This window comes from Gorilla gorilla, chromosome 5 (genome assembly GCF_029281585.2).
Source record: "Gorilla gorilla gorilla isolate KB3781 chromosome 5, NHGRI_mGorGor1-v2.1_pri, whole genome shotgun sequence".
Classification (NCBI taxonomy): domain Eukaryota; kingdom Metazoa; phylum Chordata; class Mammalia; order Primates; family Hominidae; genus Gorilla; species Gorilla gorilla.
The window spans coordinates 154,562,218-154,589,181 of record NC_073229.2 but is presented as its reverse complement, the minus strand read 5'-3'; the positions used below and the strand labels follow the sequence as shown (position 1 = coordinate 154,589,181).

The window sequence follows — 26,964 nt, the reverse complement described above, 5'->3', positions numbered from 1 at the left end:
CATGGTTAAACAGAACATCTAAGAAACCAAAACACGTTTCTGGCCATTCTCAACAAGTGCCTAATGAACCTGTAAGCAAAATAACTTTTATTAGTAACTCTTCGTTATCAGTATGAGCAATTTTTACCCGGCTAATTGTTCTCATAAAGTAAAATATATTAACAAAGAACTGGATGGGGATCCTAGAACTTTAACAATGGAAGCCCATGTAATAAAATGAAATCAGGGAATCTCAATCTGAGTCCCTTAGTTAGCACAACTGGGCTGGAAATTTTACTGAGTAGTTTTGAAATTTCTGAGAAAATCTGAAGTTCTGTGGATCTCTCTGAACCCACTGCTGGTGTTAAAATCTGGCCTGTGATATTATGTATCTAAAATTAATGATTTCTCAAAATTCTAACAAGCTATATTATTGTTATTATTGGTGTTAAAATCTGGCCTGTGATATTATGTATCTAAAATTAATGATTTCTCATTAATTCTAACAAGCGGTATTATTGTTAGAATTTCTCAAAATTCTAACAAGCTATATTATTGCTTTCCTCCTATTCAAAATATTTTGGTAGAGGGTCCTAGAATGCATATTAACTTTATCACTTTCAAGCTTATAACCTCTTCTTTCTCTCACATTGTTCTTTACGTAGGATATAGAGTTGTGACTTGAGGGAAGACGCGACACAGTGTCAAAAGAGACTGCCCGTTTCAAAATCTACACTTGACCTTATGGTCAGTGCACTACAGGAGGGAGTGCCCAGGGCTGGAAATCAGGAGAGCCCATAACTGCTTCTGCTTCCACTTATATCTTGTTGTGTGACTGGGTAAAAAGCCGCGGTCATTTCACCAAAAACATTTAGTATTTTTATCAATTCTAAATCTTCATTTGCTCATCTGTAAAATCAGGGGACTATATTACAAGATCTTCTAGTCTATCCAAATCTAACAATCTATAGTTCGAATCTAAAACTGTATTTTACAGTTCTACTTTGTTGAGAGTCAAAGACAATATCTTTGACTTATCTAAAGATAATGGAGCTAGACCGTAGTGCTACTTTCATATTATATGTATTTTATATTTTCTATAAAATTCATTTTATCTCATATCTATTCAAAAAATCATTGTTCAAAACATGATTTAGGTTTTGTAAGTAATTTCTCTTAAACATACTAATTGGTGTTAAAATTACTGCTACTTGCTGATGTGCCAAATGTCATGAGTTAGGTGATTTTATAAACACACTTATCTGCAGTGGTTGATGCAATTCCCACAAACTGGGGCAATGATACTTTCTGTAAGGATATTCTAATGTTTTATTTTTTCATTCGTGACAATTTTAGTATTTACAATTGAGTAATGAACTATTTAATGTAAACATCAACTATATATTTACAAATATAAAAATGAATAGCCATCATTTCTGATGACAAGATTAAGAAATATGAGTATCTACTTATGCCACTCAGCAAAAGAACCAATCATCTTATTAGAAATAGAAAAAAATAAGGATATATGAATTTAGATTGTGAAAAACTATGCATGAATGAAAACATGTACAAGTGAGAATCCACATTTAACATCTACAGAAACAGAACTTATCTAAGCAATGAATTGTCACACCCTGAGGCTATGCTTCATGTTCCTTATTGAGGGCAGATATAACACCTGTCTTGATAATTCATTCCAGGGGGTTATCACTTTGGGAAACATCTACATAGCTAATATCCTAATGTTGTAGTTTATTTTCTTTTTAACTGGTTATTCACTAGGAAAGTAGATATCTGAGTCCTACAACATCTGAAAGCCATTATTATAAGCCTTCCCTTCTCCAGAATAATCTTAGTTCCTTTCACATTTTCCAACTTCTTAATCAAGCCTTATTGCTTAACTAGAACTTCAACTCCTTCACTTCCTTTTTTTTGGTTAATTTCTAAAACCGACGCAGGAATCTCCAAGGGATCTCCACTAGTACAGAGTATAATCAACTTACTAAGTTTTAAACTGTTATTCTCCCCTTTCCTGAGCGGCACTTGCTATGCTACCTTCAACTCCCATCGTGAAAACTTCCACCTGTGAAAGGAAAATTATTTTGAGAATCAGAAACTAACCGTAAATCAATTCTCTAAGACTTAGGAATACCTATCCTTACACTTTTGTATTCTTTCCTACCTTGAAAAAGGCAAACAGGATTTTAAAAGCTTTTTAAGAGAAAAGACACCAGAAGTTGGATAGGGCTGTAAACCACTCTAGTAAGAAATTTTAAACCTAAATATTCTCAAGTCTAGTTGCCAAAGAGCCTCATGCATAACTGTTTTGGGGAAACATAATTAAGAGTGTGGAAACTAAGCCACAATTTCAATCTAGAATTCCCTTAACATATTTGAGTTCTGTTGGCTTAAGCAAATGCAAAGAAGACTTAAGAAGCCATGTGGCCAAGTCCACATGATTGCGTTCAAACAGAAAAGAAAAGAGTTGTTTACCCTTTTAAGAACTCTATCCAGGCTGGGTGTGGTGACTCAAGCCTGTAATCCCAGCACTTTGGGAGGCAGAGGCAGGCGGATCACCTAAGATCAGGAGTTCGAGACCAGCCTGGCCAACATGGTGAAACCCCATCTCAACTAAAAATTCAAAAATTAGCCGGGCATGATGGAGGGTGCCTGTAATCCCAGCTACTCAGGAGGCTGAGGTGGGAGAATCACTTGAATCTGGGAGGCGGATGTTGCAGTCAGCCGAGATCACGCCATTGCACTCCAGCCTGGGTGACAGAGCGAGAGTCTGTCAAAAAACAAACAAACAAACAAAACACAACTCTATCCAAATAAAAATATCCATTCTGCTACAAAGAAATTATGGGAGATTTTGCAATAGACTTTAATGCTGTTATATTATTTTTACTATAAACACAGGGAAAAAACATCCTTTCCTTTTAGGCATCTCAGTGTCTTGCACTACCATCTTCATATAAGAAACACATATTGTCACAAAATGGCACAATTAGAAAGAATCTTAAAGATCAAGTCCTCTTAGCATTGATAATTAAAGGCCCTCTTCTGCCCACTCACTTCAACAGCATTAAAGGATTACTGATGAATGAACTGTGTGACTGCCTCCACCATAACTGGACGGTTTCAGGTTTAGAAATAGGTTCTCCATGAAAGAGTGCCTGGAGTAATGCAGGAGTGCCTTATAAAAAGATCTGGCCTCCAAATGATGCTGGCGAAGAAAAAGGAATATGCCTTTGAGCACAGTTTTAAAGTAACAGTAAGTTAATGCAAGGCAAATTTGTTTTATTTGAAAATGCTCCAAGCTCCTATCTGTTGAAACAACATTCTTACAATTTCTTGGGGGTTTTTTGGTTTGTTTGTCGGAATTTTTTGGTGAAAACAAAATCTTAATGCTAATCACCTAGAGTATCTTTTAAAGATCTATGGTTTCCTTTCTGCACTAGAAGTTGATGTTTGAAAGGGGTAAGGACTGGAACAATTTTGCATCCATGTGGAAGGAAAAACCAGACATCTAAGATGAAGAGGGTAAACTTTCCTAATCTCTTCCCTAGGTTCTCTCTAAAGGTCTAAAAAGATCATCAATTTCAATTCCCAGGTGCCAGTCTTTGGCTGACAATAACATAGTTTCCTTTAGTGACTCTAAGAGTAGCTTATAAAAGGTGCATCTTTAGAGCAATCACAGTTGGCTCTGACAAGCAGAATTTTGGTCCACAGCAGTTTTCAGCCCCGTTCTAAGCAAACTCGGTGGCTACCCCTTTTAGCAAAGAAGACTTTGAAACACTCAAGTGCTGCACACAGAAAACACTCCCACATACCCCAACCCTTCCTCTGAGCTTCAGTGAACGAGGTTGGTCCCTGTTCAAGCTCCTGGATTTACTGTATTGGAGATCATTTATCTTAGAGGTATCTTAGAGGGGCTGGGATTACTCAGAGAATGAAAGCCAAAAAGCTCTCTCAATACAATAGATTATTTTCTCCCAAAACTGAATGTTAGTTGTTTTATAAACCAAGTTACACACCTAGATACATACACACAAGTGAAATAAAGAATAGAGAAAAATTCTAGATAATTGAAGTTTAAGAGTCCCCTTACCAATATACAAAACAATTTTCTTCAGGATATCAACATTATTTCAGAAACATGGGATTTTCTTCTTCAACTTGAGGATCATTTTCTCAACTGTTCATTTTGCATTTCAAGGCACCTTTTGCCAAAGGGCAAAAGGTGATCCCTAAAAATTCATCTGCAAATTATTTCTGTAGTTTATGTAAAATAATGTGAGATTACATAGCATCATGAAATGGTTAATGCTCAGACTCTTAGAGGTTTTCAAAAACAAAAACAGCATGAAAGATTACAGGTTACAAGGTATAAACCTCCCTTTATTCCAAGCAGAACAAATGTAATTTTGAAATTACAGAAGAGCAAAGAAAATTATTTTTTTCTGTAGTCAATGAGCTTCTAATTAAGGGCCTTTTCTCTTGGGGATTTGAGTGGAGAGAAAAGAATGAGAGGAATGAGGAGCCGTCTTGCTAAAACAGCCTACTCCATAAAATGACCTATACAATTATTTTTACAGTGAGTGTTTCACCAGAGCAGAGACCTATCTCTATCTTAATTTAAAAATGCTTATTGCAAGGAACTTTGAAATGTCCAAATAAGACATCTGGTTTATTTAACCAAGCTAAGGAAAGAATTGCCTGACAAAGTCCCACTAATAAACTCTGTTAGCTCACTGGAAGAATAAACCCATTACAAAAAATCATCATAAAAAGTCACCATCCAGGTGATCAGTCTCCCAGGTCCCTGACGTCATTCCCTGCTGTCGCTCACCTCCAGAGCCAGATGTCCCAGGAAATCCCTTGCTCTCTTCAGTCCTTTTCAGTGGCTCTGTGTGCTAAGAAATTAAGAATTTTTATTATGTGAGCTCCATAACTGACAGTGTCACAAATTTACATGCACGAAGCATAATGTCAACAAATCAAATCCTCTTTCTACTTTTTTCTGTCTGACTACTTTCTTCCACATTTATATCCAAAAGAATATATTAGAAATGACTGAATGGTCATGTGTTTCTTTCTGCCACCAGATGAGATGCTATGATAGAGATAAATGCATTTGCAAAAAGATAATAAATAAATGTACTCCAAATGCAAATTTTTGTATATTAGAAGAAAAGCAAAAACAATCCCAAACTGTCTAACATCCTCAAACTTCTAAAGAAAATGAAAAAAAATTCTGTCAGAAAATTTTATAGGAGAGTTACCTACCCATTGACCAGTTCATTGTAATGTGATTTGATCATCACTTCAAAGGTTAAGCTTGATAGAAAATACAAAATATCTAATGATACATATCAGAAACATGCTATTCCTTTCTGAATCAAGGAAACTACAAAGGAAAGTTTGAAGAGTCACAAGAATTAACATTTCCTTTTTTATTAATTAAAACAATAATTTTCTGGCCAGGCAAGATGGATCACACCTATAATTGCAGCACTTTGGAAGGCCAAGGTAGGAGGACCACTTGAGGTCAGGAGTTCAAGACCTGCCTTGGCAACATAGCAAGACCCCATCTCTACAAAACATTAAAAAATTCACCGGGTGTGATGGCATACACTTGCAGTCTCAGCTACTCGGGAGGCTGAGACAGGAGGATTACTTGAGCACAAGTATTTGAGCTATGATCATGCTACCGCTTTCTGGCCTGGGCAAACCTTTAAATAAACAAATAAAACAAAAATAAAAATACAGGTAACAGAACATTATACAGCCTTTACAAAGGCATGCTTACAAAAATTTCAGTAACATGATAAATGCTTATAATAAACTACCAAAAAGCATTCACAAACGGTAAGCTTATTTCTTATAAAAGACTAACAACAACTGACAACATTGAGAAAGTACTTAACAAGTGATTTCTTCTTTTTTCTCTTTTTTTTTTTTAGACAGAGTCTCACTTTGTCACTCAGGCTGGAGTGCAGTGTTGGCATCTCAGCTTACTGCAACCTCCATTTCCCGGGTTCAGGCGATTCTCGTGCCTCAGCCACCAAAGTAGTTGGGACCACGGGTGTGCACCACCACACCTGGCTAATTTTTTGTATTTTTAGTAAAGATGGGGTTTCACCATGTTGGCCAGGCTGGTCTCAAACTTCTGACCTCAAGGGATCCTCCCCATCTCAGCCTCCCAAAGTGCTGGGACTACAGGCATGAGCCACCGCTCCCTGCCTCTTCTTTTCTCATATAATTTGAATAAATTATTCCTACGAGGTTCTATGGGTCCCATGGCCTCCAAAGTTTTAATACTTGTCAGAATTATTCAAAACATTTTAAAAAGGAAAAAAAAATCTTTTATACTCATAATGAAGACAGTATTCACCATGTCTTCATATTCATTTTTACCTTGATGCCAACCACCTGTGATTTGTTAAAACACTAAAAATTAAAAGGAAACTAAAAATACTTACTAGCGTTTTAAATCACAACAGCTCATAATTCATTGATCAGTATTTTCAGAGATCCAGAAAGCTATGTCTGGATACACAGCTGAGTGAAGATGGCTATGGGAACCAGATTATTTGCCATCGCCAGACATTCAAGTTTTCAAACTTCAACTTTATTAAGACGGCATCATGAATGTTTCAAAACATCAAAGTGAATAAGGCCAAGAATGGGAGCAGATTATCCCCTGTCATAAATACTTCCCATCTGGCTGTTGTGGAATGCCAGCATGTTGGAACTTGCTGCTCACCTCACAGTGTCTCATTCTCTTCAGGATGGCGTTGCTGACTTCCTAGCAATTGGGAAGAGAAAAATTCCAAGGCTAGGGTGGCTCTTTTTCTGAGCTAGTTAATGCCCTTGGTTTGATATGACGTGTTCCTCAGTTGAGTGTAACTGTCTTGCCCAATGCCATGGACAACTAATGAATCCCATGGAGTTCCGTCCTAATTCAATTGAATGTGACAAATTTAATAATGCCTGAGCAAATAGATGTAGGCCATGAGGAGGAGTCACAAACACAGTGTAACATCATGCCTGGCCTCAAGGAACTCACACAGCCCCTTGGGTGAGATGGTTTGCTTCCTGATCTAGAGTCACTAGGGAGGCAAAGCAGGTGCCTCGAGGAACCAGGCCACAGACAAATGACTTCACACATAACACAAATGTTCCTGCTTCGTGCCACTGCCTCGCCCCTTCCCCAAGAAGATGGAAGAAGTTCTTGAAGGCCAGAGGAAGGGGGATACTTTTAGTGGGGCTGCAGTCATTACCCTGAATCCATCCACTAGTCTCCAAAAATCAAGCACTCAATTCTCCATCAACAGAGCTGAAATGGGCTGTAATTTTTGGTAACATTGCCAGTGGTAAAATCACTAAAGGAAAAAAAAATCTTTCATGTTCCACTCTCCACTCAACTCTCTTTGTTGTCCTGAGGAGATTAAGTCCACTTCTACTACTTATAGCCCTGGGTTTAGGATAGAGACAGAAGATAGACCAGTCACTATCATTTCATACAAGCTTATCTGCTGGCATGAGCAAAGCACCCTGAAGGTGCTGGAAGGTGCAACCAACTCTCCAGAGAAAGGCCAGAGAAGACTCCACGAAAGAGATGCACTAATTCAAGGTGGGTCTAGAAGAATGAAAAATGCCTCCCCAGCAAGGATTTCCCATCCAGGCAGAGCTAACAGCTGTTTCATGTAGAGCATGCATGTGTGCAGGGCAAGTGCAACCAGGTGAGTGGGAATGGAGAGAGGCAAGTGCGAGCCGAAAGGAAGGGAACAACACTGGGCAGTGTCCACTTTGTGCCACACACTGTGCCAGATCTTCACTTACACGACCTTTCATACTGCCCCCCACCAACCTCCTAAGGTGGTCATGCTGCCCTACACTAAACTGGAGCTCTGCAAGGTGAAGTAATTTGCCCAAGGTTTCATAGCTCTTAGGTAGTAATGCTCTAATCCTCCTGTGATTTTCAAATTATCCTTGGCAATGGGATTCTTTTTTCCAAAAAAAAAATCTCAACTGAATCATAAGTAGCCCAGATCATAAAAGGTTCACAATATATCTTTAAAACCATCTTTGAAGGAGAGCCACTTCAGTAAGGCAGCCAGATGGCAGTGTGTTCTGGAGTGAACGGAAGAGGAAGCCACAGATCAGAGAAGCTGCAGACAGGTCGGTTAACCATCCTTTCAAATGTTAACCTTCAGTCAGCAATTTCTCAAATTCTACTAGATAACCTGTGGAACTAAAGGTAAAAACCAAATAAACCTTTCTGCTTCCTAGACTTGAATTTTAAAATGACACGGTCTTTCCATAAACTTTTAACTTGTGCATCTCAACAACAACAACAACAACAAAGAGGTAGCCTCCCATTGTCCAGGTACAATATCATCTTGTCTGCATGGCATAGCACAAGGCAGCTTTGAGCCCGCCCTCGATGTTCTGCAGTTGTCACAGAAACATGGTGGACATTCTCTGATTGCTGTACTGGGAGGAAAATTAGTCTCTGGCACTGTAATCCGAGCCTGAAACTTGTTTTTCTGCAACTTCTCCACTGATGTATGTGTCCAAGGGGAAGTCAACTTCCACAAATATAAATATCCTCTCTCATCAGGAAAACAGCGCCACTTCCCTCACGGGCCATCTTCAGAGATGGTTCACCCAAAGGCACAGATTTGAAAAAAACAAAACTATATTTTTTCGTTAGGGGCAGGCAAGAGGATGGATCATCAAATACAGCCAGCAATATCTAGCACTGCTTCTTATGACCCATTGCTGATGAAGGTCATCCATAACTGACAGACACAGATGCCAGGACAGATAGGACCACTGATAAGTTCCCCTTCTAAGCATTCAAATAAGAAGAGAAAGATGCCAAAGGACTGACTGGAGGCTTCTTATTAAACAGGAGACTCTGAATGGCACTGTGCTAACTCCCAGATGACTCAAAGTCTAGGAGAGTTTTCACTTTATACTTCTAAGTCATAACTTAAGAGAGTACTATAGATATATTAAGCATTATTAGGTGCTTTGATAACTTCATTTTAAAAATTACTTCTGAAACTTAATTTTTATTTTTTTAGAGACAGGGTTTCACTCTGTTTCCCAGGCTGGAGTGCAGTGGCACGATCACAGCTTTCTGCAGCCTTGAATTCCTGGGCTCAAACATTCCTCCTGCCTCGGCCTCCCAAAGTGCTAGGATTACAGGCATGAGCCATCATACTCAGCCTTAATATTTTAATAGTGTAAAAATTGTAAAAAATAAAAAGATTATGTTGGTAGATTAGAGAAACATAAAATAAATGTAGTTAATCACCTTAGGACAATGCTCACACAAGGCTGATTTTGAATTTTTTCATATTCATTTCATGTACTACCAGTGACTCTCTGCTATGTATTTCGCTGTAGGAAAATAAGAACAAGGATGTGATGTTCCCTCAGGGTCCACCATCACATACAGAATGGGCCAAGATAAGCTCCCAAACGAAAAGGCTAAATGCAACCTCCAATAAAAGTTGTCTTTTCTCATCAACTTTAATGAGCTAAAATGCATTCATAATAAAAGCCAGGGTAGCCCTCAGAGTCTTCTGCTAGCTATTCAATCACTTCTTTTTTTAAATTTTATACTTTCCTTATAGTGTCCTGGCAAATAGCTTAAACTTTTATTTGTGGCTTTAAAAACACCTATAACAAAAATAATATATCACTTAGCAGTAAGCCTGCAGATGCTTTAAAAAAGTAAAAAGACCTACTAAACTGGAAGGCAGCAATGGAGTTGACAGTAAGATTATATTAGTCATCAGCATGATCATGAAATTGACCTTCAGATGCACTATTCTATCACTATTTTATTGTGAAGGTACGACTATGTCTATTCTGTTCTGACAGTATCAACAACTATGACATGAAATTCAAAAAAAAGATTTTCAGTAACTTTTAATCCCATTTCACTCAAAAATTTGAAGGTTATACTATATTGGAGTTGCACTTATAGATTAAATTGAAGAAACTGAACCCAAATGTTCAAAAAGGGCTTCAGTAAGGACCATGTGCAAACAAAGCTTTATTGCTAATATCACGTAGCTTTCATCAGCAGTAGCACACCCCAGCTTTTCTCCTACTACTAGGGCTGCTACTTCTCGGTATGCTCTCTATCCACCTTGAAATGTAGAAATTCCCAAAGCTTGTTCCTAAGCCTCCTTCTTTTCTCAATCTCTATTCTCTCCATAGCTTTATTTATCAACTACATACTAATGATCCTTAAATTTAAGTTTCCATTCCATATTTCTCTTCTGAGCACCAGCCCCATCTGTCCATCTGAGCTCCTGCCCCATCTGTCCCATCTGTGCTCTTTCCCCTAAGATGTCTCACAGGCATCTCAAATTTAATGTGCCCCATACTGAACTCATGCCCTAACAAGTCACACCAACTCGTTCTGGCCAGTCTATGCAGAATGTGCAGTAAGGGTTTTTGTATCCTCTGCTTCACCGTTTGACATTGGAGGGTGGAAAAGTCCACCCACAGATCGTGTTAACCCCACCATTTTTTGTAGATGGGACCCATGGAGAGGCATGAAGCTCAATCACGCATGTGCACATTTCTCCCTTCATTAATATTTATGACTCCTCCTATGGCCTATTGAATATGCTTATTTGGCCACCACATTCAGCATAAATTCCTGTTCCCTTTGTCCCTCCCTCTAAGTATCTGTTTCTGGCTTCTGGCTGGAGGCTATGCTTCCCAGCCTGTCAGAATGGCCACCCTGCAGGCTGTAACCCTTTATGAGAAAGAAAGTCTCCTCTTCTCCTTTTCTAAATTGTAATTTTTTCCAATTTAACACAGTGTTGTCTGAAAAATTCTCCACACAGTTCTCAATCAACAACAAAATTTTGTTCACACCTCCTATCGTTTGAATGTGTCCCCCAAACTTCGTGTGTTAAAAACTTAATCCCCAATTCAAGAGTGTTGAGAGGTGGAACCTCTGAGAAGTGATTAGGCCACGAGGCCTCTGCCCTCATGGATGGAGTAATGCCATTATGGAAGGAGTGGGTTAGTTATTATAGGAATGGTTTCTTCATAAAAAGAATGAGTTCAACCCCACATGCTCTCGTCCTTTTGCCATGAGATAACGCAGCAATAAGGCCTTCACCAGTTGCCAGCACCCTGATATTGCCAGCACTCTAATAATCCAGCCTCCAGAACTTGATAAATATATTTCCTTTCTTTTTGAATTACCCTGTCTGTGATATTCATGTTACAACAGCATGAAATAAACTAATACACCATCCAAAGTAAAATATCTCTCATTAGGCTTGGGAATTCTCTGGGCTATTCTTACTCAAGATCTTTTTTTTTTTTTTTTTTTTTTTTTGAGACGGAGTCTCACTCTGTCACCCAGGCTGGAGTGCAGTGGCACCATCTTGGCTCACTGCAACATCCACCTCTCGGGTTCAAGTGATTCTCTGCCTCAGCCTCCCAAGTAGCTGGGATTACAGGCATGAGCCACCATGCCCGGCTAATTTTTTGTATTTTTTAGCAGAGATGGGGTTTCACCGTGTTAGCCAGGATGGTCTCGATCTCCTGACCTCGTGATCAGCCCACCTCAGCCTCCCAAAGTACTGGGATTAAAGGTGTGAGCCACCATGCCCGGCCAAGATCTTTATCAATATCACTTTCACATGACCACATGATTTCTAAGAACATTGAATTTGAGTTCAGGCCCTATCAGGCAGGCCTATAACTGACACAGACATCGGGGATTTTAATCACTGTATATTTCCTTCTGAGACTAGCAATAAAAGTAAGGATTAGGCCCAATAAAACCCCCATTTATGTGCCTGAACTCTAATTCAATATTCTTAGAAATCATGTGGTCACATGAAAGTGATATTGATAAAGGTTAGCCTCCTAGCAGATACTTCCCATACAACTCAGAGTAAAGTCCAAAGTTTCCTTGTGACCCCAACACCCTCTGTGAGCCCCTGCTTTGTTCTAATCACAGTGGCCTCTATGCTAATGCTACTCACACAGTCCAAGCCAACTCCCACCCCACACACTGACTCCTTATGGCCTTTGCACTTTCTATTCCTCCTGCGGCACACTCCTTCATAGGATATTCTAATGATTTCTTCCCTGGCATCATTCAGGTCTCTGCTCAAATGTCAGACCTTATCAGACAGGCCTTCCTTGGCCATGCTACTCTACACCCATCCTAACTGCTCTTAGTCCCTGGGCTCTGCTTTATTCTTCTTCTTCTTATTTGTCACAACAAATTATACATGTATTGTCTGTCTTCCCCAGCTGGAATATAAGGCTCATAAAGACAGGAACTTTGTTTTGTTTCTGATTACATTTCCAGTGCCTAAAATAGTACATGGTAAGTACTCAGAAAATGTTTATTGAATGAATAAATAAAAGTATAAATGAGTGAGGCTCTACTGGAAATGAAAGCAGCAGGATTGAGGCCTCTTCAATCCAAAACTGCAGGAGGACTTGGAGGAGCAGCTTAGGTCACTGTACTCTGAAGTCAATGAGTCAATATGCAGCCCCACATGCAGGAGGATAAAGAAGGAAGGGCTGGGTTCATGGGGCTCTAGGTAGGGATGAGTCCCAGAGGCCTGCAGCTAGATGGGTCTCCTGCCAAATAAACAGATGAGATTTTGGCAGTTGGGGCAGGAGAACAGGGAATCCCTAGGGTGGTATCTCTAGAAGTAAGAATTGGAATGCAGGTGGCCTTGTTACCTGGAGATGGATGGCATGTGCTGCCTTTTTAACTTTGACTTCTTTTTTGTAACCTGTCTTTTCTAATCACTCTTAACCAAATACCAGACTTAAGGAATTCCTGAATTAATTCACAATTTCACTCCTCATTACTGCCACCCCAACGTAGACTCAGGGAGTCCCATATATCATCTTATTGCAAAACTCTTTCCCTTGCTCTAAGTACTTAAAGTATTACCCAATGGCTCTCTAGCCTGAGTTTCTTGAGAAAAGCTTTATGCTCTTAGCATGGAACACAATGGCCAGCACTCAGTATGCGTCAATAAATGTCTGATGACTTAATAAGTATATTTGAATAGATCTCCCTGAAGACACTGAGCTAAATATTCATTAACAAGCATCATTAATTTTGTGTTATTATTGTCTTATATTCAATTATGCATGAAAAGTTCTGAATAGAGGTTAGTTTGAGAGTTGGGAGACTCACAAAATAAATAAGGAATTTCCACAAGTCAAGTAAAGTGTGATAAGACCAAGTGATATTAATAAAATCTTTATCTAAAATGTGGACTTTCCAGAGATTTCTACTTAACCAGGGAGAAAAAAAAATGTATGTGAGGAAGATGATTATACTTGTGTATTTTTTATTTTTCAATATTTCAATTTTAGCATTTTGAATACAATTTAAAATTACTGTTAATACTTAGAGTATAAGGAACATATTATCTCTTTCTTTTTCAAAGAAAAGGCTTAGTATTTTCATAAAAATAGTGTTTTGTGTGATTTTGCTGGGTGCAGTGGCTCACACCTGTAGTCCCAGCACTTTGTGAGTCCCAAGGACAGATGGATTGTGTGAGATCAGGAGTTCAAGACCAGCCTGGCCAACATGGTGAAACCTCATCTCTACTAAAAATACAAAAATTAGCCAGGCATGGTGATGTGTGCCTGTAGTTCCAGCTACTTGGGAGGCTACTTGTGGAGTCCCAGCACAAGAATCGCTTGAACCCGGGAGGCAGAGGTTGCAGTGAGCCAAAATCACATCACTGCACTCCAGCCTGGGCGACAGAGTGAGACCCTCTCTCAAAAAATAATCAATTAATTAATTGAATGTGATAATTATTTAATGTGATAACAATTAAATGTGAAAATAATTAATATGATTTTATATCCGAGGTTAATTTTTTTCTTACAAGTAGAATATTCCACATGGTTAATTCTGCAACATTTATCAAATGTATATAATGTACAAGTCAATATGCTAGGCTCAGTTAAAGAATACAAGCTTCACATAACAAAAACTCTGTGGTGGACTTACTAAGCTCTATAAATTCTTTTGAAATTGCTATTTATATTTAGTTATATTTATAAATTTATTAAATATATTTACATGTTATATTTATATTAAAACCCCTTTGTAGGTAGACATACTGTATATGAAATGTCTTTAGCCATATAGTGATATATGACATATCTTGACCATAACTACATATAGTCTCTAATGTGAGCATTGTTTTTGCTCCCAATACCAATATCATCATTACAGTGAGGTAATACTTTGCATTCTTCATCTCAACACTCATTTTTAATAAATGACCTCAAACATCATGCTCCAAAAGAGCAACCTTCTAATGGCTTTCCAGTGCACTGAGTATAAAACCTACTCCAATGCCCCCTCCCCAGATATGTGAGGCTGGCTCCTCATTCTCTCGCAGGTTGTAGCTTAAATGCCTCAAATGCAGAGAGGTCTTCCTTGACCATCTGATCTAAATGAGCGCATGCACTCTCTATGACATCAGATTTCTTGACTTCCCTTACAGCACTTTTTGAATGCCTGAAATTGCCTTGCTCATTTATATGTTTCCTGTTTGTGTCCTCCATTTACAATGTAAGCTCCTCCATAACTTTTTGTTTTGGTCATTACTGGATCCCCAGCTGGCAGCACAAATATTTAATGAATCCTTTATTAATTAATAAACCTTCTCCTGAGCCAAGTTTACTTTTTAACGCATGTTATAAGAGATTTTATGTGTCTTATAAGTAAGTAAATAAATGTATAGGCATAAATTCCTACACAGTGTTCTGCGTTATTGTTGTGTAAGAAGTTCTGTCTCATATTTGACAAAATGAGTCATAATATAATTTAACAGCACCTGCTGAATGAACCTCTCTAAATAATCATTTGTTGAACAAATGAACGAAAATAATTTTGTTCAAAATTACTGACTGAGATCCATAAAGGAGAATAGAGTTATTACAATAGAATAATATCCTTCAACTTTTAGAAGAAAACCAAAACATTTTTTATTTTAGTTGTAAATTATTTTTGTAGGAATATAATAGTTGTGGAAAAATTGAAATTGGCACTCAAAAACCACCTCAAATTGACTGCTACTGTTAAGTTTAATAGTTCCCTTTACTCTCAGTAAGTGTTTTTAGACAATAAAATACCCTGCAGAGGTATGTGTAAGATCCAAATTCCTCTTCTGGAATAAGTCAAAGTTCATTGTCATAAAACTAGGTACTGTGATGTGGTTGAATTTTCTTTGGAAAAGAGAGTAAAACCAGAAGTTTCAAAATTCAGGAAGTTTGTTTCTGGGCAATCAGTGACTAACATTATAGAAGTTTTCTAGGGGAAAAATCTCAAGCATTTTCATGGCCAGGTGAGGTTGCTCACGCTTGTAATCCCAGCACTTTGGGAGGCTGAGGTGGGTGGATTACCTGAGGTCAGGAGTTCAAGACCAGCCTGGCCAACATGGTGAAACTCCATCTCTACTAAAAATAACAACAACAAAAAATTAGCCCGCTGTGGTGGTGTGCCCCTGTAATCCCAGCTACTTGGGAGGCTGAGGGAGGAAAATCGCTTGAACCTGAGAGGCGGAGATTGCAGTGAGCTCAGATCATGCCACTGCACTCCAGCCTGACTGGTGACAGAGCGAGACTCCGTCTGAAAAAAAAAAAAAAAAAACTCAGGCATTTTCAGATCCCACCTCCCAGCAAAACTTGGTCTAAGGTCATCTGCTAGGGACATAGCCATGGACAAAACAGTTACAGGCCTGCTCTCACTTGGGTTACAGCCCCAGTGAAAAGTGCAGTTAGAACACTCCATGACTACTAGGACCTAATATCCAAGGCTACAGAGGCGGGGCTGTCAGGGGTTTAGCTCTGCAAAAAGGGGCTCTCATCCTACATCAATCAACTTCTCTCACGGGCTGTTCCACAGTAGAGTGTAAAGAGTCCCCAAACAGGATGTGTATAACACTGGCTTTCAAAAAATCATTCACAAGCTACTTTTTTCTATCATGGGCCCCTATCTGCATGTTCAGAAACACTTATAAGTAAATTTTTAAAAGTGAAATGAATCACAATATCTTACATAGTCTACATTCTAAAAGGGAGATTTGGGTAACAAAGGAACAAAATCAGCAGTTAGCATAAACTATTCTTTTTTTCAAAATGGTGGCTTTTTTAAATTTAAAAATAAAAACAATCACCTAGTGAGAGCATGTGAAGGGTAGTTCCATGCACTGTCAGTCATAACTTCAGTTATTTGAAAATCAGTTTGGCATTAAGTATCAAGAGCCTGAAATTTTCATACCCTTTGACCCAGGAATTATCGTTCCACGAATCTTTTTAAAAGAAGTAATCTGATAAACATATATAAAATGGAATATAAATGCATTTATAACCCTTATGCACAAAAAACAGAATCTGAAATTTGAAGAAAGATTCATCAAAGTGCCACTTATAATATCAAATATTTGGAAATGGCCTAAAAGTCCAATTTTAAGGGAATAGTTAATAAATTATGATATGTCCACATAATCCAATATTATACTGACATTAATAAAGCTTGTCTAGAAGTTGGAAAATATTAAGACATAAGATTAAGCAAACAGAGTAGGTTGTAATACACTATTAAGCATTATGGAAAAAATCATTAAAAATAAGGAGAAAGAAAATGCCAAAATGTTATGAGTGCCTTTGGGTCATAGGATTACAGGCAAATTTTCTCCCTGACTTTTTATACTTAATGTATTTTTCCAAGGTTTTTATTGGGAGTGTGTATCGCCTTTATGATTAGAAAATATAACAACATCTCTTCAGAAATGCTAACTCCATTTTATTGCAAATACTTGCACATGTATGTTCACTAAGCCGATCTGACTTACTTTGCCAAGGGAAACAAAATTTGTGTCTCTCCTATGCCAACCTCAGCTTAGAGACAGTACTGAGATTCTTTGGATTCATCCTGCATTTAAGCCCAAAGATGTTGATTCTCAAAAGGAAAATACTTTTTTTCTCCCCAGCAGTTGCTAATCTATCAGCACCTCTGTGATTAGCTCACTATTTACAAGAAAGAGCCTACTCCTATTCACCATTGCTTTTGTGTCACAGGCCTCTAATATTCTTTGCATATCTCTACCAGCTTTATTTCAAAGCATTGTAACCATTTGTTTACATATTATTCTATTGAGTTGTTCTAAAAGTTTTACACATGGTTGTTTTACCTCTCCGAATAGGCTACAAGGTTCTCATAAATACTTCTATTTTTATACACCTTCTCATTCCCCTTCCTCTTGTTGTACATACATACACAGCCAATTGCGCACACATCCAGTCACACACCTAAGCAGATACAAATCTGGCCTTGTATTTGTTGGGGAACGATATGATGTCACTCACATTCTATTAGTAACTCATTTTATTTAGAGCATCCTCAAGTACACACCTTTATAACTAGAGTGTTTCATGAACCTACTACATTCAGCATGTGCTAGCGAGTGTCCTCTCTCCCTCTCTATATGTATCTACTTCTCATTTTTTCACATTTCGGGGCAGAGTATCTGTATGTATAAAGGTAAATTCAGGCCATGGCAGCTGGCAGAGGTCCCTTCTCTTGAACTGAAATCAGTGACTTAAATTAAGCCTTCCAAACATCTGACTTGCTGACGTATCTACCCTGCATAATGATAGAGATCCTGTACTGAGGGGAAAAAACCTACTAGATTATTAAGTTTTCTGCCAAAGCCAGATATAATCCTGCTGGACAATTCTCTTCAGACGGTCTGCTCTTATCTCACACTCAGATGTCTAAAAGTTAGCTTACTGTCTTCCTTCACAACCATATGCCCCTCCTGATTTCCCCATTTCCATCTCTCAGACTTGATATTGACCTTGTCCTGCTAGCACCAGGATGACTCCCTGAAGATCCAGGAAGAGGTCTGGATTCCAACAGATCTGGGTTCCATGCTAGCTCTTTCACTTTCCAGTCTGGCTCCAGGAGCTCAGGCAAGTCACTTAACCTTCTGAGCCTCCATTTCCTGGCTCAAGAAAAGTGGCGATGGTGGGGAGGCATAATATTTACCCTTCTGGAACTTATAATGAAGATTTAGTGAGCCTACGTATCTAAGGCACATGGCCTTACGAACATTAGCTCCTTCCCCGATAGTGCCTCACAACTAATAAAATCCTGTCTCCCTCTGAGGAGCTGCCCATTCCATATTCTTATCAACTTACACCAGGAAGGATATTTAAAGCCATGGCAGATGGTAGAGTTCCTGTTCTCAGGTCAACAATCAAACTCCAGTTGTTCTATTGATCTGCCCATCTGTTCGATTTCCTCATAATTTTCCCATCCCCTTTCCTTGCTATACCCCAAACCCTAAACCCAGAATGGATGCATGTGATATTCTTTCCTTTCCAAGAATGTCTTACCTTGACATTCTTGTCCAGGTTGGCTCTGAGCATGAATGTTATCCACTTTCACCCTAATAACCTCTGTTCTGTGCCTTCTATTTGACCTGGAATTCTGGCACTCTCATTTCCTATCAGAAGGGCCAACCTTTAGCTGGTCCTTCAGTTTGGCCTGATACAGTGAATTTGACTTTGAGGTTGAGAGGTAGTTTTGCATAGTGGTTAAAGCAAGGCTTTGATGTCTGACTGCCAGGGTTTGAATTCCAGCTGTACTGCTTAATGGCCTCATAACCTTCAGTAAGTTATTTACCTCCCTGACTTTACATAAAGCATTAATATAATAACTTTAAAGTATGCAACATGAACCTACCATACTAAGTAGATCCTTAGTAAATGTCAGTTCTATACATGCCCCTAGGACTCATGGTGACCACAGGCCTCCTGTCTACACAATCCATTTGCTATTAACCTATCTACCACGCATAGCCATTTCACCTACTGGCCCAGGATGTCTTCCTAGTCTACTCCCTCCTGGTCTATTTCATTCCACAAATGCCTCTGTCAACAAAGATGCTCCTTCATCCTGACATATAACCTCAGAAGAACTTCATAATATTGCTCACAAATTCTTGCTGCCATTACTCTAATTGGAAACCTATCATCTTATGCCTCCTAAATGAAAATCCTAATCTGTGCCTGCCACTCCCCTCTGTGCATTTCCAACAACCCAATGAATTTGCATAAACAATAGTTCTGTGTTAATCACTTCAGCTCCCTGTTCAAACTTTCACTGGCTCTACAATGGCCAAAGTAGGGGGTCTCCAATCTCATCATCACTAGATGGGCAGGGCTTTTGGAAACAAAATCTCTGGGCTGGAAATAAGGCACAGGGATATTTGCTAGAAGTACATAGATATGAATAAATGGTGGCTTCCCATTCATTCCAGAATGGGTGTTTCCCATTCATTCCAGAATGGGTGTTTCCCATTCATTCCAGAATGGGTGTTTCCCATTCTGGAAACAATCCTCCTTTTAATAAAGTTTAAACATGAGGGCATTATTGCATCACTGTGCTATACCTTGCTTGGGAGAAAGGTCCCATTTTTGGGATACGCATTGTCTTGGGCACCTGAGTTGCTTCCATGTGCAAACTCCAGATCATTGTGCAGAGGGCTGTCCCAAAAAAGGATGGAATTATTCCCAATAATAGACTATTGTTTTTGATTGGCAGCATTATTTTCTTGGGAGAACCACAACTCTATGTAATCTTGACAGAACTGCCTGTCATAGTGCCCTACCAGCCTCCTCCTCCTCATCCCAGCACCAGAACCACATATACACAGGGTTGGGCACATGATTTAGTCCAATACAATCAGAGTAGCACTCTCTGCTAGACACAGAGACCAATTCAATTACCACTGAGCAGGGCCAATCAGAGCCCTTCAAGGAGATTTATAAAAATGGGACCTGGAAGAGAAAGAACCTCTTTTTCTCATAGATGAAAAGCCCAGGAATGTAGGTTTAGAAATACCCACAGTCATCTTTCTCCATACCCAGAAAGAGTGCCTCAGAACACAGCTGACCCAGAGAGAAGTGGGACTGAGAAACGGGGAGAGAGAGAAAGAACCTCGACAAGTTGTGTAAGTCTCTGAGTTCCAGCCATGATTGAAGCAAGGACCACCTTTGGACTTTCTGGTCAAATGAGCCAGTAAGTCCTTTTTTGCTTTACCTAGTTAAATATTCACACATGCAAGCAAATGAATCCTGAGTAACTCCCTTCTACATGAACACAAAGTGGGGTGGTGAACACAGAGTTGGGTGGTAAGCAGAGACTTGTCCCCCCTTGGTGCACTTCATGCTCAGAGCAGAGTGATTAGGGCTCTACAGGAAGGAATGTACAGACACTCATCTTACACCTTGCTAGATTTCTATGCCTTCTGTGTAATTTCACCTCTGGTGACAAAGTTTCCAAAGCACAACTTGCAGAACACATCCTATCAATTAATGATACAATGGCCCCAGAATCCTTGCCTTTATATGAAATGCATGGATTTCCTTTTTCCAGCATCACTAAAAGCTCTTGGAAGAGTCATATCAATTACTCTGTGATAGTCAAAGCCCCAGAATTCCTGCTGGGGAAAGGGGGACCATAGGGGAGGAGTGGGCACAGAACAGGAGCAGTCAGATTAAACATCAATAATCAGAATTCAAGGCATTTCAGGAAGTCTTGAGCTCGTAACTGGAGACTTCGGTGTTCCAGAATGTAACCTAAATTCTTACGCAGAAATTCAACCTCACCTAAAATCTGACCCTAACCTTATGTCTCTCCCCTGTTTACTCAGGGTTTCCAAAGTGAGCTTTAGCTTCTCCTATCTCTACAAATCCTGCAGAAAGGCAGTGGCGCATACTGGTGCAGATGTGCTTTGCAGTATTAGTCCCAGCTTCATCACCTTTCTGCTCTAATTACTTCCGAGGGTTGTTACAAAAATCTATTGCATCATTTGTGAAAATTCATGGAAAACCACCCAGTACTAAGTGAAAGCTGGTATTTTTATTATTTTATTATGTATTTTCAATTCACATAATCAATGTTAGGTCAGATGTCCCAGGCCAGACATCTTTTACTTCTCTTTGACATTTCCCATTCAATACAACTAGCGAGACCCTCCAGCCTGGCTTCCTTCAACCAAAACTCTACAAACCACCCTCCTACACACACACACTGACTTCTGTCTCTCTTTAATTCTGCCAGAATTTGCCTTGCAGCATTTTAAAGAGAGACCATAAAGATCATCAGTCCAAAGCCCTCATTCTGCAGATAAGGGCACCAAGGAGCAGAAAGGCGGAGGAACTTAACTACTTACCCACAGCCACCTAATTAGTGACTCAGTCAAGATGACAACTTCCCATCCAGGTCCCTCTGCAACCCACTATGCTGCTTCCCAGTCTGCACTGGTCCCCTGCTGCTCTCAGACCACCTCAGCTGCCAGGTGATCTGTGGTATATTTATCAGTCCCCTCTCCATCAGCCTATAAGCCCATAGAAAAGGCCTGGAAGGGTAGCTAGCATGACACCACAACAAGCACTCACTGATGTTTTCTGAGTGTTTGAGCACATATCAGATCTCAGCAGACAAAACATAGTGTAAGTCCAGGAACAAGTGGATCTGCTTGATAAAACTGTAAATCAGATATACATTCCTTAATAAAATGAGGTCCATCTCATTGCAGGTTTGGATTTCTGTTGCTGCACAAGCTATTTTTCCTCTTTTAAATTCTACCCTCTATTTGATAAGTAATGTGTATGACTACAAGGGCTTATTTTTTATCCTCTACTAATTTTGCTTAAGAAATGTAAAAGTTGACATTTGCTTGTTCTTATCTATCTTCCTAAGCTAAATATGAATTTCTTTCCTTTATGCTAAGAGTCATCATGAGAAGTACAGCATTTAACCAATCAGTTCAGATCCGCTCCCTCTATATGTCAGTAGTTATCCTTTTCTGGCCAATGAGCTATTGTCAAAATTCTGAAGCTACACAAGTCCAAATATAGCAATCTAACTCTTGTAGTATTCAAAAGCTTCACTAAAAATTCCACTAAGTTAAAATAACAAGTACAGCCATCCCTCTTTACAATGATCTTTCCTGAAGAATCCCTTCTGATTACGGGTGTCTTCAGACACTACAGCATTTACCTAGACCTGCCTCAAAGGCAACAGGTGAAGCCTTTCTGTGCTAACTGCCTGGAATTTACCTACAGGGACTTCCCATACAACTCTAATGAAGGCTTTCCCAGCCCAGATACAAAGCTAATTATAACCAGGGTTACAAATTATAGTTACATTATCTCATAATTATGAGCTATCTAGTAGGACTTGGTTAAAAAATCATTCTAAACACCTCAGTGTGTGTTTTTTACAGTAAAAAAAATCATACTGTTAAATTGTCAAAGCATTTAACTATAGTTTCCACTTAATGGAAGCATTATTTTCTGTTTAGAAGGACTTCTATTCTTCACTTGAGGTGTTTATAAAGAATGAAACTACAACTACATACTTCTGTGTAGGTAAACAGTGGGAAAATAAAGTGAGGTTTAAAAAGTTTCAAAATTTAGTCTACTTTTCACAAAATGATAATGCTTTCTAGTATCAGTAGCCAAATAACAAATTGAAGGTCTTTTTATAAGTGTTCCATAATTCAAGAAACGACAAAGTAAATAGCTTCCACAAGCTCTGGTAATATTTATGCATACAGCACTATAGAAAGTGTGCCTCAAACTTGGTTTGATTGCAAAACCGAAAGTTCAATATTCTTTCTTATAAACAAGAATAATCATCGATTCTTGAAATGTTTTCTATGCAGTTGTCCATAACTACTTCTGAAGGTATTCAGAAGAGACAAGGCAAGAGACACTTTAGTCCAACATACTTAGTTTTTAAATACAACAGACTAAAGTGGACCGGGGCTGATTCCAATTAGTCAATTACCTGTATGTGCTGCATCTGCCTTTCTCTCTGACATTACCAATGCCTGGTACTGAACAATGAATTGTTATTTTAAAAAAACACACAAACAACACGCACACATTTTTCTAAATCAAACAGCGGTAAATACACACAGAGAGCTTGCGCCTACACAATGTGAAGTGTTGGCTCGAACAATTTATAGCAAAAGAATGATTAATGAAGCAAATCTTAGAAGCCCTCAGTCCTTTCTCTTACAGACAAGACTACAGGGAGAAGAGTAGTGCTGAATTTTGCAAATAATTGCTTTGCCTCTCCATTTTGCCTGTGTAGATTCTACCCCATCCAGATACTGCTTTACGAAACCCTGACCATACTTCGCTCAATCATGAATTAACGCTGTGGACATTACAGAGAATGCTGACTCTCAGGAACAGAGACAAAGGAGGGTGTTGCTTGGAGAAACCCAGCCAGGCGCTCCAGTACTCCGGGTTCTTGGAGGATGCCCCGCACGGCTTCTCTCGCGCTCCTGGGACTGGGGAGTCTGGACCCGATGGCGAACTTGGTTTATTTCCCAAACTTTAGGAGAGACAGCGTTTACCTAACTCTGGAGGCTGTAGCGGAGGGGAGGGGAGGGCAGGGGGCTGAAGAAGTGCCCGGTTTCGGCTGCGGTGGCCGCCCACCCACCTCCCCACTCCCGGCAGCACCCTTTCCTTCCCCTCACCTGTCCTGAGCACCGGGCCCTGGGGGTCGGGTCGCCTCTCCCGGTTCTCAGTCCTGGTCTCGCTCCAGGAGCTGTCGGGACGTCGGGCGCCTCTGGAGGCGGATGAAGAAGGCGGCAGGGTCGGGGGCGTCAGCGGGAATCTCGGCCGCCGCGGGTAGCCGCGGTCTCCCTCCCCATCCCAGGGCTCGGGCGGCCACCGCGGGCGGATGAGTCAGGCGAGGGGGCGGGTGGCAAGGGGTGCAAGCGGGCGGAGGGTGGGGGCGCCCCTATGCCCGCGCCGGGGGGGCACCGGCGGCCTCGGGGCAGGGGACGCGCCGCTGCCGGTGCTCACAGAGGGCCGCCGCCATCCGGGCGCAGAGTCCAGGCGTGCCTGCCCTCGGAGGGCACCGGGCGCAGCGCGCCGGGCAGGGGAGAGGGAGTCGCCGCTCAGGCGGCGCCGCCACCGCGGCCAAGATAGACAAAAGGGACTGGGAACGGGAGGGGAAAAGTTTTCTGCTCGGCTCCAGATGGATCCCAGCCCCAAACCTCACGCCATAAAGCCCCGAACAGGCGGGTTGGGGGCGGGGGCCGGGGCGGACTTCCAGGGGCGTGGCTGCGCGCCTGCGACCCCGGACCGTGCCAATCTCGCCGCCGCCCCAAAACCTGTGGGAAACCCCAGTCCTGCCACCCACTCCTCCTGGAGGACGCAGACAGGATCTGCTCTGCAGGAGCCCAGGCCGGCCGATCCGCGTCCCGGCCACAAAGTTGCACTTCGAGAGCCCAAATCACCCGCAGACAAAACCCATCTTTGGGAACAAAGTACCCGCTTGCAGGCGCTCTTCACGGGCTGGAAGGCTGGCGTGCGGAAACGGACACACCCACCCGTGGGGCCCGCCTCTAGCTACCGCGGGACCACCGGTTACCGAGCCAGGGACCTGGCTCCCCCAGTTCTCCGGAGCGGCTGGGGAGCTCCAGCCGACTCGCAGTATTCCCGGAGCAGGCACCACAGGACCCTGGCTCCACGCCCCTCGGACGCTTTCTCCTCAGATGCCGCCCGGCGGGCCGGGGTCCCCCTGGCGGGCTGCGCGGGCGCTGCGCGAGCTAAACCAAACCTGGCCGGAAAAGACGCGGCCAAGGCCCGCTCCGTCCACGCGTCCCGCCGGCCCGGCAAGGGGTTCCGGAGAACGGCTTGGGGGGGGCGAGAACCATGGGCGGGGGGAATGGAAGACAAAGGGAACTGAAGCACGGGGGTCTTCGATGAGCAGTGCGGATGTTCAACTCCAAACTTCAAAGCCAACGAGAGGTTCAGGTTACTCCTCCTTGACCCCAAACATCCAGTGAGTGGAGACTGGCCTGTTCACAGAGTAAAATATGTCGTCTCTAATTCGGCAAAGACGGTGATGACTGTATATATGCAGGCCAATTCCGTAAGTAAAGTTTCGTGTAAAACTAATTACCGGATATTCCAACCACCCCCTGTGCAGGCCAGCCGCATGCACAAGGTGTGTGCTATGCTTGTGTCCCCTGGATGTGTTTTAAGTGATAGAAGGCAAGTATGATATTCTGGTGCAGTGTATTTGTTTATTTCGGCGTGTGATCTGTTTATCTCGTTTTCAAGAAAAGTTTGCTTCTGGGGGGGGTATAAAATCTGTGTTTGGGGGGTGGGGGAGAGCCATGCAAAAATTTCCACATTAGAAAAAAAGTCTTTAAAATCAGATATGGCAATGAGAAGAGACTGTAGAAATGGATTTCCTGTGGTATAACCTTCTTGCCTTGACTAGAAGAATTTAGAGATTGGGCACTTTTAGTGGAGATGTCACAATCAAAATGTTTTATAAAAAGAAAGAAAAGAAAACTAAAGGAGTTGAGGTGGGGGAAGGATGAGTCACCTTTATAAACCATCTGTGGTTTTATTTTTACCCCACCTGCATCTAGTATTCTAGCCCACAGCCACCTGCTCAATTCTCTTAGGTTTTCTTAAATGTGTTTGTCAAGCACCGTATCAAAGGAGTGTGCTTCCATTGGGCCCTCTTCCTAGTTACCTCTACATTTTATAAAGAAACACCCTGAAGCCACATTGCCTATAAAGCTCCTGAGAGGAAACACCTCCTGGTTCCCCTCACTATCTAAGGAGTGAGTAATAGGAATAGGCTCATAGTCCATAGATCATTTGAGGTGACATCCTCTCTAAGACCCATGGTGAAACGTTTAAAATGGTCATCTAGCCATTTTAAGCATTGAGTGACTGAGCCGTCCTCAAAAAGAGACTGATGAGAGCCATGAAAAAAGGAATAAGCACATTCTTAAGGCCACAGATATTGCTGCTTCCTCATTTATGAACTATGAACTCAGATTTTAGTGATATACCAAAAAAGAAGAAAGACTAAGTAAAATCACCAAAAGGGAATTATTTAGATTTCTTTTTAAAATAATTACTATTAGTCTCAGAAGAGGCGGGTAAAATGGCCTGTAAATAGAGGATTATTTGCAATTCAGTAGTCCGAGCAACTCTCAACACATTAGTTATAAATTTTCCCTGACCTTGAGTGCTCAAGGGAATCTCAGGTAAATTATTTATCCTTACTAATGGCCAATATCTTCCCATCTGACAGTGAATATACCATGCCAGTAATGGATTTTGAATTCAGCTGCACATCTGCTTTGGAAATAATGGATAGAAGTCAACTATTTTCTACTTCTCGCCATCAAGTAGCACTGCACTTCACACATAATATTTTTTGCTGTGTCTATATGAGATATGTAAATTTCCACTAGAACAAGCCCATCTTATAAGAGTGCATAGTAGAAAGAGAGTAATCCAAGTGTCCTGTAATCCAAGCTCCACCACCTACTAACAGAGGGACTTTGTACCTCATTTCTCCCATCCCTTAAGTAGGAACAAAGTATCTATTTCAAAGTGTTGTGAAAATTGAATGAAATGATGTGTATAATATTCTTCCTACAAGTCACATAGATCCTCAATACATATGTGATTGAACATATATACACTCACATCAAACTTGTTTTAATGCAATTAACATCATCAAAAAAAGACTCTTCCTTTGGAATCAAGAATTAACTTGAAAAAAAAGGTCAAAATAAGAAGATCAACATTTTCACTCTTGGTATAGTATTATAAAAGTCTGATGGATGGCAATCCATATTTAATGAATTAATTTTGGAAACATACGTTGAAATGAAAAAGAATGAGTATTCTTAAGAGGTCATGTAACAGGGCTAAGAGAAGGGCTATTAGAAAATTTGTGTGGGATTATATTCATTTCCTCTTGCCTTAAATGTAGCCCATAGCATTTTTAGACCTGAGAAGGGATCCTTAAACAGAAAATAAAAATGTCTTCAATGGGAAAAAATAGAATTGTTTGCTAGA

At 40.6% G+C, this 26,964-nt stretch overlaps 1 protein-coding gene across 6 annotated transcripts in view; it reads right to left on the bottom strand.

Annotated features, from left to right (window-relative positions):
• TMEM200A (transmembrane protein 200A) overlaps positions 1 to 24,679 on the bottom strand; it is a 79,336-nt gene extending 54,657 nt beyond the window's left edge. For 2 of the 6 annotated variants that reach the window (XM_055391663.2, XM_063707860.1), the window contains exons 1-3: positions 24,400 to 24,679; positions 23,598 to 23,689; positions 4,835 to 4,898 (exon numbers count right to left, since the gene is read on the bottom strand). The gene's annotated coding sequence lies outside the window, so the exon portion shown is untranslated. Of the gene's footprint in view, positions 1 to 1,985; positions 2,134 to 4,834; positions 4,899 to 23,597; positions 23,690 to 24,399 lie in introns of those variants that run through there. The other 4 variants (XM_063707861.1, XM_019028711.4, XM_063707862.1 and 1 more) reach the window with 4 other exon arrangements.
• Between the last annotated feature and the right edge of the window lie 2,285 nt (positions 24,680 to 26,964).